The sequence below is a fragment of the Gossypium arboreum genome, chromosome 10 (assembly GCF_025698485.1).
Source record: "Gossypium arboreum isolate Shixiya-1 chromosome 10, ASM2569848v2, whole genome shotgun sequence".
In the NCBI taxonomy this organism is placed as follows: Eukaryota; Viridiplantae; Streptophyta; class Magnoliopsida; order Malvales; family Malvaceae; genus Gossypium; species Gossypium arboreum.
In genome coordinates this window covers 40,984,276-41,002,310 of record NC_069079.1, presented here as the reverse complement: position 1 = coordinate 41,002,310, position 18,035 = coordinate 40,984,276, and positions in this window count along the sequence as shown.

The following is an 18,035-nucleotide window of genomic DNA, read 5'->3' as shown; positions in this document are numbered from 1 at the left end:
TGAAGCCATGAAAAGGTGTAATACGGGGACAGTAGGGCTTTAGGATCGTAAGGCAGCAGTTAGGTTTGACAATGATGGTGGTGGCTGGCAATGGTTTTCGGTGGATGACCAATGGTATGGTTTAGGATATGAGGGCGACGATTTAGTTCTTTTGGTAAGATGGATAAAGGCGGCAATAAGATTTTGAAAAGGGGATAAATTAACAATGGTAAGGTTTTAAAGATGGACGTATGTAGGTTAAAATAATACTTGTACTAAAGAGATAGACTAAAATAAACTGAAGAGATTAGTACTTAGGTCAAAACACAACCCTTATTTTTGCACACATTTTTATTTATTTACTTGGTCGCCCCTAAAAATATTTTTCAAAAAATAGCAGCCATTTTTTTATTAAATTAAACTACTTACAAATCTAGTAAAGTGAGTAAAGTTTTATTCTACTCAACTTCACCGCCCCAATAATGCTTTAAACGTTGACCATTTACCTTAAACTTAACTCCTTTACCATCTTGTAGTTTGACCACTCCATATTGATATACTTGATTGATAGTGAAAGGCCCAAACCATTGAGACTTTAACTTTCCAGGAAACAACCTTAATCTAGAGTTGAACAATAGAAACTAAATTTTATCTAAAAGAAGATACTAAATTTTTTTCTTCTAAATCAAAATAAGAACCAATTCCTAATAACAACCTAAAATGCCCAATTGCTTCCAATTCCACCAATTTTCCATTGTCTACGAAGATTTGTCTTCCATTATTACTTGGCTTTTGGTAGCTCAGACAACCCTGCATAGAAACATTTATGTGAGTGGTAGCACTAGAATCAATCCACCAAGTGTTTCTAGGTATTGAAGCTAAATTAACCTCAAAACAAACCAAAGTAAGAATTATATATTTCTTTGAATACCAGGCGTGATACTTCGCACATTCTTTCTTCTCGTCTCCAAACTTGTTACAAAAGAAATAACCCTTTATAACCTAGTCTTATTTCTTTTAAGCTACACCCTTAGTTGTTCTATTTTGATATTTTCTTTTCTTGCCCTTATCTTTATAGGCACTGGCCAAATGAACAATTTCAGGCTTATCATGCTTCAACCTTTCTTTCTCCTATGCACAATGAAAAATGAGCTCATTTAGAGTCTATTTCTCCTTTTGATAGTTGTAACTAATTTTGAATTGGTTAAATTTTGCAGGAAGCAATACCAAAACCATAAGAACAAGAAATTCCTCAAAAAGCTCGATCTTAAGTGCCTTAGGTCTTGAAGCAACATGAAACATCTCCATAATGTACTCCCTCAAATTTCCTTGACCCTTATCCTTCATAGACATCAAAGAAGTCAGAAGTGATGTCATATCAACTTTATCATTTTTGGCAAAATATTTCTCAATTTAGTCAAGGAAACCCTTGGTTTGAATAATCTCTTCAAATTTTGTGCTCCTAAAAACTTCTAGAATGTTGTGCTTCATGATCATTAGAATCACGCTGTTTGAATGATCCCACCTCTCAAATCCCCTTTTAGCATCAGGGGTGCTTGCCACAATGAGCGGTGCATGTTGTTCTTCCCTTAGTGTAAGGTCTATGTCTATACAATCAAACACTATAAGTAAGTGTCTTTTCCATTCCTTGAAATTGTTCCCATTAAGCATGAGTATAAAATTGATATTAGCAGATATTGTGGCAACAGAAGATGAACTAACTGAATATGGAACAAAAATAAATAAAAACAAGGTCACATCAATATTTATAAGTAAATAATAAATTCAAAATAATGGCTAATTCCATCTCAAGATACCAAACACAACATTAATATCAAGTCTTTGGCTAGTAATATTAATAGTAAGTGATACTCTTGTTGTAGCAATCAAACATTGACGATAAATTATGTCAAACAATAAATCAATCTTTGGACTAACATATTTCTCACGTAGAGTACCTTACAATTGTCACACATTTATCACCACAGATATCATTGAAATCTGTCAAATATTAACTTATCTTTGGGTCAATTAATAAACGGATGAATCACAAATATATATAATCATCTTGATATTTTAAACAAATTAATCTACACAAAAGATGTCACTTTGGTGGCATTTTGTTTCAACTAATCTATTTAAAATATTAGACTTTCTTAATTAAAATCCAAAGCCAAAATCTGAATTTATTTGTTTCAAAATATTTCTCTTATTTCATCTTTCAATCAAATTAAAAGATAACAATATATAAATATATATATATTTATCCCTAAACAACATATATCAATGTTAAATATAATACAATTTACAATTTGTATCGAACTCAACTATATATACTAAAAATAACTAACCAATATGTATGGTTTCATAATGAAAACCAATCACCATCATCAATCAAGTGAATGTCATTATTATTATTTTTTTATGAATGAATCATTCCATAAAAAATAGAAATTTAATTAGTTCTCAATGATTTGACATCACTTGGCTCGGAATTCACTTGATAGAATTGAAAGAATATAATATAAACTAGAAACTATCATGTTAGATCATTAAGAACAAAACTATATATGGAAGCATACCTAAATCTATTGTTGGAGATTGCCCAAAAGGTATTGATCTTCTAAGAAAATAGTTATTTTCTCTGTGTATTTTTTTGATAGGGGGTAGAAAAGAAATACGAGATATATCTATTTCTTTAGGACCACAATCTCTTTTTAAAATAGTTGATTATTAAATTAGTTTTGGGTATTTATAATTTGGTCCCTCATCAAATTATAAATACTACTTATGGTATCTACAAATTATTGCCATGACACTTTAATACAAATGATGCTTATAACATAATTGGTCACTTAATTTTGTACCACACTTTATAATAGTATTATACATCATACATACGTGCCCATAATTGAGGATTTTAATCTAACAAAATACCAAAAATTTATTTAAATTTTATTTTACTCTATAAATTATGATTAAATTGAATTTATCCTCACAAAATTTTAACATAAAATTATATCTCTCACCAAATTCTATTTTTAAAACCATACCGTATACAAAACAAATGAGAGAATACAAAATATCTAAAAGTGTACCAATAAATATGAGGAAAAAAAAAACATGAGTGCATACCAAAAAACGTGAGAGTATACCAAAAATATACGAGAGACTATTTGAAAACATAATTGGTTACCAAAAATTGTGAGAAGATACCAAGAATTTAAGTGTACTAAAAAAATGAGGGTAACCAAAAATTGTGAAAGATTACCATAAAACATGAAGAAATACTAAAAACTGTGATGGATTACCAGAAAACGTGAGGGGTTCCAAAAATATATAAGGATATACCAAAAACATGAGATGTACCAATTTTGGTTCATATTAAGACTTTTTAAAAGAATTTATTTAAATTTCAATTTTAAAATTTTATGATTAAAATTAATTATTCCTCACAAAATTTTATGTTTTGACTATATCTCTTACCAAATTCTAATTTTGAAACTATAACAACAATTTTGAGAGTATACCAAAAAATGAGAGAATATCAAAATATTTGAGAGTACATAAAAAAAATAGGGTTTTTTACTCAAATAATATAAAAATAATTAATTATGAAAATGTATGAAAAACATATTAATAACGAAAATAGGCATTTGTTATAGTGTTATGACGGTGTCGCCTAACAAATTGGTGGCACCAGACTAAAATGTGATGACCTAAAATATTTAAGGACTTGATATGAATTTTACCACTTTAATTGGCAACTAAAAAAAGGCTTTAAGGTGTCGCCTGAGTGTGGCGGCACCAAACATTAGAAAGGGTAAATTGCTTTATAACCCCATTATTTTGTAACAATCTATACTTTCAGTGGTGCCCAAAATAGTGGTTTCGGGGCCACAATTTCGATGAGTGAGTACATAAATATTATTATTTAATATTTACGAGTCAAATATAGAATTACGTTGAAATTTGATTTAATGATTTTTGTTAATTGAACAAATAATTAGGCTCAAGTGACATGTTCCTAAAGTCAAGTGGTTTTAGAAAATTAGATAACGGGACCTCATTTCTATAAATTGAGCCCGTAAACATTTTTATTTAATATTTACGAAGTGGTCATATAGGTGTATTGAAATTTGGTCCGGAAATTTTAATGTTTAAATAGTTAATAAATGAAAAAGGACTAAATAGTAAAAATTGTAAATTTTAATGGCTATTAGATATATGTGCTAAATGATTACTAAAACATGGAGTGGGGGTTTTAAATGGTAATATACCATTTTTGTAACACCCCAAACCCAGCCCAAACGTTATGACCGGATCCGACATGCCACATCGAAGCGTTCAAAACATTTTATATTGTTGATCCAGAAAAACTTACTTAGTGTTTTAAAAGATAATTTCATTATAGGTTAAAGTGAATGGAAGCTGTGCACCAGGTAGGAAACCGAAAAAGAGGTGGTGAGTCCATCGGACTGCTTAAGTACCAAGCTCCTTTAGAATCCAATTCTAGACATGCATACCGCCATTGCCACACCTTAACGTCATGGATATTTCTAGGAAACCGATTTGATTAAGTCATTTTTAGGAAAAGTGATTAATTTTGGAAAATACTTTCATTGCGGAAGCTTTGCTTGTTGTCATGTTATTTTGAAATCAATTGTTGTTTTTGAAAACACGCCCTAAAGCTATCCAATTCCAACAGTTAAAATAAGAAATACCTATCTTAGTAATACATATTAAAACCATCAAAAATAATTAAGCAGCCTTATTACATTTAAAAACCCAAAACTTCAAACGTAAATAAAGTGATGTCCAGTTCACGGAAGAAAATCAAACTTTCGAGCGGGTGGCCACTCAATTCCCTCACGACTCCAAGCCCACTATGGTTGGGATTACTGCGTGGATGAAAATAAAAGGGTGAGTTTGGGAAACTCGATGTGTAAATTAACCCAACCATAGCCTATATCACTCAAACCACGTAAATGAATAAGTTGGCCTTAGCCCGAATAGAAATTTAGAATAAAGCCCATAGGCCAATAACAGATCAGAACAGATATTACATGAATGCAGAAATCCAACCCAGATTCATCCATAACACCCCCGTACCAGCCTTACACCATGTGGGGAGACTATTCGACCCACCCAACCGCTACATACCACAGAAATAGCAGCGAGGCTGCCAGATATTGTGACGAAGTCACCAGATACAGATATTGTGGCAGAGCCACCAGATCAGATAATCGTGGCATAGCCACTAGAACGTTTCTTCCATAATATAACCCATGTCCCCATGCAACAGAAATAATATGTCATGGCATACGTATACAGAAACAGAACATCATGCTTTTAAAAAAAATAACCCTAGGGGTATAACGGTAATTTTGCATACATAAGGGTGTTCAAGTAATTTCACTATTCTTAAGGTTTTCATACATAAAATAGTCATTTACGTACGATCAGAAACACTTACTACATTTTCTTACCAACTTGGACCTGTTGGCCCATTATCTCGTTTTTGGCCCATTAAGCCCAAAAACATCAAAATGCACGGAATCGCGCACTCTGCAATCTTATCACTTTAATTTACAATATACATCAAACTATTAATCTCATGAGCATTCACACACTCGCAAGATCTCAAAATACCGGCTTTTCGGAATTTTGGCTTTTAACTTGTGCCGATCTAGTCTATAAGAGGGTATTAGTTACACACACATTTGCGATGATATCTCGACAAGATCCACACACGAACCGCCTACAATTGGATTACTAACACGTTAATCTAACTATTCAAATCTGAACTACATATTAACCCCTTACAATATTCGCCAACCACACCTACAGATCGAGTAAGCTTATAAGAAATCAATAAGCAACTCATTAACAAATTTTTGTCGTTGTTTACCACATAATCATAATTTCACCGCAAGCTGTCTTCCGAGCAACAGTCACTAAATCATTTATAACTGAGCTACGAAACTCCAAATCAAGTGCCATTAATTTTCCTGAAAATAGACTCATATATATTTTATCCATAAAATTTCCAGAATTTTTGGTTTAGCCAATCAATACCATATTTTTCTCAAAGTTTCCCATGTTTCACTGTTTGACTAATCTGACCACTCTTCATTACGAATCAAATTTCTCGTTGTGCAGAATTAAAAATATGTTCTTGTTTATTTCATTTGAAACTAGACTTAATAAGCTTTAATTACATAATTTATTCAGCTTCTAATTCATCTCCCATAATTTATGGTGATTTTCCAAAGTCACGTTCTTCTTCTGTCCCAAGCGATTTATTACCAAATCACTCTTTCACACATACCTTGCATGCATGTTATTTAAACATGTATATCACCAATCAATCATCACATATCTATGATTTTACTTAAGTATAATCTCCATTTCATCATTTTAAAGCACAACATGTTAGCCGATTTTTCCCTTTAGCATCTAAGGCACATGCATGCTCATTTGTTTGGCTCAACTTCACCTATCTTCCATTTTTCATCAAAAGAACATGAAACAACAACCATTTCCTTCATTTTAATTCATGACTAAATGCTCACAACACAACTAAAAACCAAAATATGCTTCAAGAGTTAAGGTAGAATCAAGAAGAACTCATGAACATCAAGATAGAAGCAAACTACCATGAACTTACCTTCAATTTTCTTCCCCAAGTGACCGAACATTCAAGAGCTTTCTCCTCTCCTTTCTCTTCTATAACTTTCGGCTATGATGAAAAAAGATGGACAAAACTTTGTTCTTTTCACCCCTTTTTCTTTTAATAAAATTTCATATTTCATCCATTTAATTCTTTAATACAAAAGACATGAAACGCCCATCATGGAACATTTACCTAAACCATTATCATGGAACATTTACCTAACCCATTATCAATTTGTACCATGAATTATGGATATCAAGTGCTCATATTGTCTACAACAACATGATGGCTGGCCACTTCATGTAAAATGGGAGGTTTGTCATGCAAATCCTCCTATTCTGCACTCCTATTTATTTGGCCACTTCAATTTAGCCTATAGCATTTTCAAACATTTTCATATAGGTTCTATTTCATAATTTCACCCCCTTTTTCTTATGGAACAAATTAACTAAAATTACCGGGTTCTATCTTAAGCTTGGGCCTTCTAGAGGCCCACTAATATAATTAAACCTATGCCAACATTCACAGAATTCCCGAAAATTGGGGCGTTACAACTCTACCTTCCTTAAAGAAATTTCGTCATCGAAATTTACCTGATCCAACTAGTTGAGGGATTGTTGATGCATACTCTCTTCTGATTCCCAAGTAGCTTCTTCCCTTCCATGATTACGCCAAAGTACTTTCACTAACGGGATAGATTTCCTTCTGAGAACCTTAACATCTCGAGCCAATATTTGCACAGGCACCTCCTCAAAGGTCAAATCAGTCTGAACTTCAATTTCTGCAACTGGCAGGACATGAGCAGGGTCAGAACAATAACGCCTTAACATGGAGACGTGAAAAACATCGTGAATCCTATCTAACTCTAGAGGCAATATTCGTCCATACAGTGCTTCATACGGTGCCATTCGAATACTCGCATGGTAACTGGTATTGTACGCAAATTCTGCCAACGGCAAGTAATCCTCCCAACTACCTCGAAAGTCAATCACGCATCCCCTCAACATGTCCTCCAGAATCTGAATAACCCTCTTTGACTGACCATCAGTTTGGGGATAGAAAGCCGTACCAAAGTTCAATCGCGTCCCCAACGCCTCATGCAACTTTTGCCAAAACTGAGATGTGAATCTGGGATCCCAGTCAAAGACAATCGAAACTGAGACTCCATGAAGTCGTACAATCTCCGCCACATACAACTTGGATAACTTTTGAACTGAAAAGTCAGTACGAACAGGTATGAAATGGGCCGATTTGGTCAACCTATCCACAATCACCCACACCGAGTCTTTCTTTGATGGTGTCAAGGGCAGCCCACTCACAAAGTCCATGGTTACCCTCTCCCACTTCCAAAGTGGTATCTTCACTGACTATAGTAGTCCAGAGGGTAATTAATGCTCAACTTTCACTTGCTGGCATGTCAGACATTTCCCTACAAACTCCGTTACTTCTCGTTTAAGTCCAGGCCACCAGTACAATTCTCGTAAGTCGTGATACAACTTGTTCCCTCCAGGGTGCATGGCACAAAGTCCTCCATGAGCTTCCTTCAATATTGTCTGCCTCAAATCAGAGTCCTTCGGAACACAAATTCTTCCTCGGAAACACAGAACTCCTTCGCCATTTAACCCAAACTTAGAAGTTTCCCCTTCCTGAACTTGTTGGAAACGAGCGACCAAAGACTCATCGTTCAACTACTTTTCCTTAATCTGATCCACCCAGGTTGGCCTCACTTGCAACTTAGCCAACAGACCTCCATCATCATACAGACTCAGACGAGCAAACATTGCTCTCGGATCGACATCTGCTTCTCGACTTAGGGCATCGGCTACCACATTAGCCTTGCACGGGTGATACTCGATCGAGCAGTTATAATCCTTAAGCAACTCAATCCATCTCCTTTGCCTAAGGTTCAGCTCCTTCGAGTCAACAAATACTTAAGACTCTTATGGTCGGTGTATATAATACACCTTTCTCCGCACAAGTAATGTCTCCAAATCTTAAGTGCGAATATCACTGCCGCTAACTCCAAATCATGAGTCGGATAGTTCCCTCATGAGGCTTAAGCTATCGTGATGCATATGCAACCACCTTACCCTCTTGCATTAACACGCAGCCCAAACCCACGTGTGATGCGCCATGTACACGATAAAATCCTTCCGGACTCATTTGAATTAACACAGTGCTTCAATGAACTTTCTTTAACTTCTCAAAAGCTTCCTGCGCTTCTTAGTCCATACAAAGCGGTACTCCTTTCCTTATGAGTTTTGTCAAAGTGTCGCCATCACGAAAAACCTTCCACAAGCCTTCAGATATCCTCGCCATCCTAGGAAACTCCGTATTTCGACAATCGACCTAGGCGGCTTCCACTCCAAAATCGCTTCAATTTTCCGAGGGTCCACCTTAATCCCCTCAGCAGAGACCGCATGCCCTAAAAAGGTTACCTCCCTCAACCAAAGTTCAGACTTGCTGAACTTCACAAAGAGTTCCTTCTCCCTTAACACTTGCAGCACTATACGGAGATGCTCATCATGTTTCGCTTCAGTTTCAGAATATACCAGGATATTGTTAATAAAGACGACTACGAACTGATAAAAAAATGGTTGGAACACTCGATTCATCAGATCCGTAAATGCTGCAGGAGCGTTCGTCAATCCAAATGGCATAACCAGAAACTCGTCATGACCATACCGAGTCCTGAATGCCGTCTTATAGATATCTGCCTCCTTGACTCTTAACTGATGATATCCAGATCGAAGGTCGATCTTGGAAAATACAGAAGCTCCTCTAAGTTGGCCGAACAGATCGTCAATCATTGGAAGTGGATACTTATTATTAATCATCAGTTTGTTCAACTGGAGATAATCAATGCACATCCGCATCGTACCATCCTTCTTTTCAACGAATAGCACCGGTGCTCCCCATGGAGACACGATTGGCCTAATGAAGCCCCTATCCAACAACTCTTGAATTTGAGCCTTTAACTCCACTAACTCCTTCGGTACCATCCTATACGGTGCGATGGACACGGGCGCCGTTCCAGGCAACAAATCTATTCCAAACTCAACTTCTCGGTTCGGAGGCAATCCTGGAAGCTCCTCCGGAAAAATATCTTGGAACTCCTTTACGGTCCTAACCTTATCCACTGTCAGTCCCTCCTCTTCTGACTGACTTACAAATTCCAAATAGGCCTCACAACCTTTCCGAATCCACTTTTCGGCTCTTAAAGCCGACACCACATTGGACAAATGATCCCTTTGCTCACCTATCACTATAACCTCCTCATCCTTTGTGGTCCTTAACACCATTCGTTTAGCAGCACAATCCAGGGTCGCGTTATGCTTAACAAGCCAGTCCATTCCCAAAATGAGATCAAACTCTCCGAACGGTAACTCCATCAGATCTCCAGGGAAAATTCTACCTTGAGTTTCTAAGGGTACATCCCTATACAGTTTGTCTACCCTAACCGAGTGACCCAAATGACTTAGTACAGATACCCCACTCATAATCTCCTCAGAGCAGTCCAAGTTGTCCATAATCCGTTCTGTGGCCTCCAATCAATATTCTGCCACATTCGAGGCGATACCAGACACACCCCTAAAGATCCCCGCTTTGTTGGCCCAGAGTCGTTTAGAAATCGATCCTCGAATTTCGTTACCCGAACTTGTCCCGGTAACCTTTTCCAGAACACGAAGCATTGCCTATGACAGAGCGTCATTCCCGGCACCACGATCATGAGGCTCTACTTCTGTTGCCGATGGTACCGATGCATTCACCGCCGGTATATGTCTCAAAGACGAAAATCTCGCTCGAGCACTTCCTCGGCACCGTCCACGGCCTCTTGTACTCATATCGTATTATCTTAATTAGGAATTTTTATGCATCAATTAATATTTCAGTGTTTATTACAGATGTTTTATGAATCAGACAGTAGTTCAGAGTTTATTTTCACAAAATCGAAGTCTAGCTACAGTTTCAGTCTCTTATCAGATTTTCCTATGGTTTCAATATCATCCTATCTAGAGTATCCTAATAGGGTTTCAGTATAGACAAATAATTCAGGAAAATATTTAGAAAAGTTCAGAATAATACTTACAGCTTGGGCCGGAGATTCGGAATGCCACCTTCTAGAGATCTAAATTTTGAAAATCGCGTTTTTCGTAATTTTTTTTTTATTTTTGAAAATCTTTGTTTTTTTTGTAAACCTATTCCACAGCCGAGTTGTTGCAACCTAGGCTCTGATACCACTAAATGTAACACCCCAAACCCGGCCCAAACATTATGACCGAATCCGACATGCCACATCGAAGTGTTCAAAACATTTTATATTGTTGATCCAGAAAAACTTACTTAGTGTTTTAAAAGATAATTTCATTATAGGTTAAAGTGAATGAAAGCTGTGCACCAGGTAGGAAACCGGAAAAGAGGTGGTGAGTCCATCTGATCGCTAATACCAAGCTCCTTCGGATCCAATCCTAGACATGCATACCGCCATTGCCACACCTTAACGTCATGGATATTTCTAGGAAACCGATTTGATTAAGTCATTTTAAGAAAAGTGATTAATTTTGGAAAATACTTTCATTGCGAAGCTTTGCTTATTGTCGTGTTATTTTGAAATCAATTGTTGTTTTTGAAAATGCGCCTAAAGCTATCCAATTTCAACAGTTAAAATAAGTAATACCTATCTTAGTAATACATATTAAAACCATCAAAAATAATTAAGCGGCCTTATTACATTTAAAACCCAAAACTTCAAACGTAAATAAAAGGATGTCCGGTTTACGGAAAAAATCAAACTTTCGAGCGGGTGGCCACTCGAATTCCCTCACGACTCCAAGCCCACTATGGTTGGGATTACTGCGTGGATGAAAATAAAAGGGGTGAGTTTGGGGAAACTCATGTGTAAATTAACCCAACCATAGCCTATATCACCAAACCACGTAAATGAATAAGTTGGCCTTAGCCTAGAATAGAAATTTAGAATAAAGCCCATAGGCCCATAACAGATCAGAACAGATATTACATGAACGCAAAAATACAACCCAGATTCATCCATAACACCCCCGTACCAGCCTTATACCATGTGGGGAGACTACTCGACCCACCCAACCGCTACATACCACAGAAATAGCAGCGAGGCTGCCAGATATTGTGACGAAGTCACCAGATACAGATATTGTGGCAGAGCCACCATAACAGATATATGTGGCAGAGCCACCAGATCAGATAATCATGGCATAGCCACCAGAACGCTTCCTCCATAATATAACCCATGTCCCCATGCAACAGAAATAATATGTCATGGCATACGTATACAGAAACAGAACATCATGCTTTTAAAAAAAAAATAACCCTAGGGGTATAACAATATTTTTGCATACATAGGGGTGTTCAAGTAATTTCACTATTCTTAAGGTTTTCATACATAACATAGCCATTTACGTACGATCAGAAACACTTACTGCGTTTTCTTACCAACTTGGACCTGTTGGCCCATTATCTCGTTTTTGGCCCATTAAGCCCAAAAACATCGAAATGCACGGAATCGCGCACTCTACAATCTTATCGCTTTAATTTACCATATACATCAAACTATTAATCTCATGAGCATTCACACACTCACAAGATCTCAAAATACCGGCTTTTCGACATTTCGGCTTTTCAGCTTGTGCCGATCTAGTCTATAAGAGGGTGTTAGTTACACACCTATTTGCGACGATATGCTGACAAGATCCACACACGAACCGCCTATAATTGGATTACTAACACATTAATCTAACTATTCAAATACGAACTACATATTAACCCCTTACAATATTTGGCCAACCACACCTACAGATCAGAGTAAGCTTATAAGAAATCAATAAGCAACTCATTAACAAATTTTTGTCAGTGTTTACCACATAATCATAATTTCACTGCAAGCTGTCTTCCTGAGCAACAGTCACTAAATCATTTATAACTAGAGCTACGAAACTCCAAATCAAGTGCCGTTAATTTTCCCTAAAAATAGACTCATATATATTTTATCCATAAAATTTTCAGAATTTTTGGTTTATCCAATCAATACCAAATTTTTCTCAAAGTTTCCTATGCTTCACTATTTGACTAATCTGACCACTCTTCATTTCGAATCAAATTTCTCATTGTAAAGAATTCAAAATATGTTCTTGTTTATTTCATTTGAAACTAAACTCAATAAGCTTTAATTACATAATTTATTCATCTTCTAATTCATCTCCCACAATTTATGATGATTTTCCAAAGTCACGTTACTGCTGCTGTCCCAAGTAGATTTATTACCAAATCACTCTTTCACACATACCTTGCATGCATGTTATTTAAACATGTATATCACCAATCAATCATCTCATATCTATGATTTTACTTAAGTATAATCTCCATTTCATCATTTTAAAGCACAACATGTTAGCCGATTTTTCCCTTTAGCATCTAAGGCACATGCATGCTCATTTGTTTGGCTCAACTTCACCTATCTTCCATTTTTCATCAAAAGAACATGAAACAACAACCATTTCCTTCATTTTAATTCATGACTAAATGCTCAAAACACAACTAAAAACCAAAATATGCTTCAAGAGTTAAGGTAGAATCAAGAAGAACTCATGAACGTCAAGATAGAAGCAAACTACCATGAACTTACCTTCAATTTTCTTCCCCAAGTGACCGAACATTCAAGAGCTTTCTCCTCTCCTTTCTCTTCTATAACTGTCGGCTATGATGAACAAAGATGGACAAAACTTTGTTCTTTTCACCCCTTTTTCTTTTAATAAAATTTCATATTTCATCCATTTAATTCTTTAATACAAAAGACATGAAATGCCCATCATGGAACATTTACCTAAACCATTATCATGGAACATTTACCTAACCCATTATCAATTTGTACCATGAATTATGGATATCAAGTGCTCATATTGTCTACAACAACATGATGGCTGGCCACTTCATGTAAAATGGGAGGTTTGTCATGCAAATCCTCCTATTTTGCACTCCTATTTATTTGGCCACTTCAATTTAGCCTATAGCATTTTCAAACATTTTCATATAGGTTCTATTTCATAATTTCACCCCCTTTTTCTTATGGAACAAAAATTAACTAAATTTGCCGGGTTCTATCTTAAGCTTGGGCCTTCTAGAGGCCCACTAACATAATTAAACCTATGCCAACATTCACAGAATTCCCGAAAATTGGGGCGTTACAATTTTATATAGTGGGACGGCTTGTAGGTAAATTTTATATATTTTATATATTAATGATAAATTAATAATAAAGTAAATAAAACATAAAAAAAAGGTAAATGGTCATATTCCAAAAAATTTTCTTCCACCGAAATTGAAACAAGAAAACTCCATGGAAGGGATGAAGGTTCGACCACTTTTATTTCCTTGCATTTGAGTCAATTTTACATTTGTTTTTTGTAATTTTTTTTATGTTTTTAAGATCGTTATAATTAGGTCTAGCTAATTCGTACTTCCATTTTTGAAATTGTTAAAGATTTTGAATTTTTCCATTGAAGAATATTTGCTACTTTAGATGTTACATGATTAATTTAGAGTTTTGTTGTTGATTAGGACTATTTTGTAAAGTAATTTTTGATAATTTTAGTTAAAGGACTAATTTGATGAAATTTTAAAATTTATATGGAATTTTGTAAATTTTTAATAAATAGGGATTGTCTTAGTATGTAAATGAACTCGGCTAGCTTGGGCACTTGTGAAATTTTGTTAAAATTTGGAATTTCGAGTTTAAGGATTAAATTGCATAAAAGGTAAAAACATTAGGGATAATTTTGTAAATTTTTCATTAATAAGGGTTATAAGTTGAATAAATTATGTTAGGTTATTTGAATGGTTTAATTAAATGAAAATTATTATATAGATCAAGAAACGAACCAAATGGATCTAAACTGAGAAAAAGCTAAAGTGTCAGTGTAACACCCCAAACTTGGCCTGGACGTTATGGCCAGATCGGGCGATGTCACATGGTAGTGTGTTAGAAAACAGTAACTTTGCTTAAAACAATTTCCGTTTAGAAACTTTTTATTATTACTTATTAATTTTAAAATCGTGTTATTTAATCAGTCGAAAGTCTTCAAAACGTTTATTTTACGCGGAAGCTTTTAAAACAGTTTGCGTATTTGTGAGTATCTTGTTAAAATGTTTGTTTCTTTTGAAAACCCGAGTTTTCCTAATACTAGCAGTTATAAACCATAACCTATAAAAATCCCAGACTAAAATAAAAATCCATAGAAGCCATATTTACAATAAAATACCCAAATAAAATTTTAAAATCATAAATAAGTACGAAACAGTGTCAAAGGGGTCATGTGGCCACCATCGAGTCCTCTGTAGCACCGGTCCGTGTCTAAGGATTACCTGTACAGATTAAACCGAAAGGGGGATTTTACGTTAACTCAGTGTGTAATCACCATATAAACAAACAGACAGTATGCACATGATCACAGTCTGGGCCTACGCCCTTTTTTTTGTAACAGTATCGGTTTTCAATTTGGCCTTAGCCTATCTTAGTACAGAATCAGTCATGTAGTTAGGCCTTAGCCCATCAACGTATCAGTAGCAGTAACAGATATGCAATCACAAAATCCTACCCAACCAACCTCTGCACACCATCTTTGTCCAACCCTACACTCCATGTGGGGATATAATCAACCCATCCATCCCTACACTCCAAGAAGTACTGAGTGTGGCACTAGACAAATAAATTTGCAGCTGATCTGCTAGTAAATTAGGCTCGAGGCCTTTCAGTACACTTCTTCCAAACAATATCAACCCCTAACCTGATGCAATGCAATATACAGTTATGACATGCTATAACATGGTAACAGTACATACAATATCAGTTCAGTGAAACATCATCATGCTCGATAACATGTATACATATAAATCAGTCATACATTCATTTCATTCAATTAGGGGTCAAGGTAAGCTTACCGACCCTACAATAGGTTCACAGTCGTCTTAGGCGACCCGGATAACCTTGGCAACAAATCAGTGAAAATGGGCTCACACGCCCATATTGTCTGCCCGTGTGGCTTACCCGTATGGGCCCACAAGCACGTGGCCCAATTTGGTCGAGCCAGTGTGTCATACACGGCCTACTTGGCCATTACCCAGTCTTGTCTGGTGCGCACGGCCTGGCCTCGTCAATCACACGCTCGTGTTATGGCACACAACCTACCACACGGGTGACCACACGTCCGTGTGGCATTGATAGTGAGGTTTTCGGCTTTCGTCGAAACCTTGTTTTATGTATAATCGAGTACACATCTGGTTTCAATTGATGCTAAACCGGTCCCCGAGCACTCTAGAACCTATAATTGACCAATTTCACTCAATTTATCATTTAATCAAACAGACTAAACTAAAACCGAAACGGGATATTCATCTCCCGAGCAAAAGAAAGATATTACCTTCTATCGAAGAACGGGAATTCCACGCCCTTAGAACACCGATGAACAATAATCAGCCCTTCGATTAACACCTACAAACCAGTCAACCCCTCTTTAACTAATATTCAAAAGAAACCATTAAGATCAATCGAAAACCAAAATTACCGAACGATTAGGATTACGCGCAACACAACAAAAGAGGTGAACTTGAGTAAAACCACAAAAAAAAAAACGAGAGGGAGGGAGAGATGAAATTTTGGCAAAGAGAGGGGGAGAAGAGAACAAAGTTTTGCAAAAAGAGAAAACTAACAGAACAATTCTGATAACCCCCCATCTCAACTCCCTTTACTTTTCTCCATCTAACACCCCACTACTTAGAGTCCAACCACAATACAACTCTAGCCGAGAACTAGACAAAAAATAATACTATCCCTTACCGAGGTAGAGAATCGAACACAGGACCTCCAACATTTCAACACTCCACTTAACCGCCAGACCAACTGGCCCATTCTGATATAAAATTACCAGTAATTTAATATAAGCCTGCTGACTAGTAGTTAAGGCTTAATTCAGGAAAAAGCCAACATTTGCCACAGCTAGGCCTTGAACTAAGGATCTTTCTCACACACGTAGAACACTTAACCACTGAAGCAAATACACAATTGTGTCAATTTTTCACAAAAACAAAAGCGTAAAACTTGGGGCGTTACAACCAGACTAGTTGTCAGCTTCGTTTTTACAATTGTTATTGTCGAGGTAAGTTTGTAACTTGATTAAATCAATTAGTTGTTGTTTCGATTGTTTAATATATAATTGTTTATATATGAATTGAGTTCATTGGCTTGAAGGAAATGATTAAGACCATAGTTGAAAAACCCTATGGCACCATACCAAAAACGAGTAAGACTATAACTGAAAGACGTTATGGCATCACGATTCTATCAAGTAAGACCATAACTGAAAGACACAATGCCATCACGAATCAAATGAATAAGACCATAGTTGAAAGACACTATAGTGACATGATGGGAAATGAATAAGACCATAGTTGAAAGATACTATAGAAACATGACGGAAAATAAATAAGCCCATGGTTGAAAGACGCCATGGCACCCTCTAGTTATTTGCTGTTCAAGTAACACGTTTCAAGTGAGGTATGTATCGTAAGTATGAATATGAGTTGAACATTTGATTAGTATAGTTTGATAATAAATGTTAATGCCTTGGTGTGATTATATACTTTATTTGTCTATAAATATGTTAAATCATGATGTTGTACTTTGTTTAGGGAATTAAATAGTTATATGAGTATTTTCCAAGTATTCGATGTTATTTCATTTGATTCTACGGACGATTTAATTTTTAATAAATGGATGCATATATGAAAAGAACTGCGTTATGGAAACATGAAATGGAAAAGGTTGGTATATGAATATGAAATGAAAACAAATTGAGTAATAGATTGAGAAATTATGTTTGAACTTCATATTAATATGTTTCATGTTCAATTTATTGGATATGCTCTTTAATACACCTATTAACCTTGTGGTGTGTTGTGAATTGGAAGGAAAAATATGCATAATTATAAATGAGTAACGTTTTAATGATTTAATCATTTATGTTTGGTAAGTTAAGTTTCCTTTATACAAGCTTACTAAGTACTAGTTACTTACGTAGTTATTTTTCTTGTCTTGTAGATTGTTGAAAAGCTCAATTGGTTGGAATCAAGTCGGAGTACATTCACACTATCCATACTTTATCTCGGTAGAAGATTTCGATATATTGATGTCAGGTTATAAATGGTATGAACTAAGAGCCCTTAAGTTATTTTGTTTATGGTGATGTTGTTTATAAGTTAGTTTGAGTAAGCTTTGTGGTTATAAATGTTTAATATTTCTGGTGTATGTTTGAAACTTGATGTGCTTTTGGTCATTAGCTAAATACCTTCA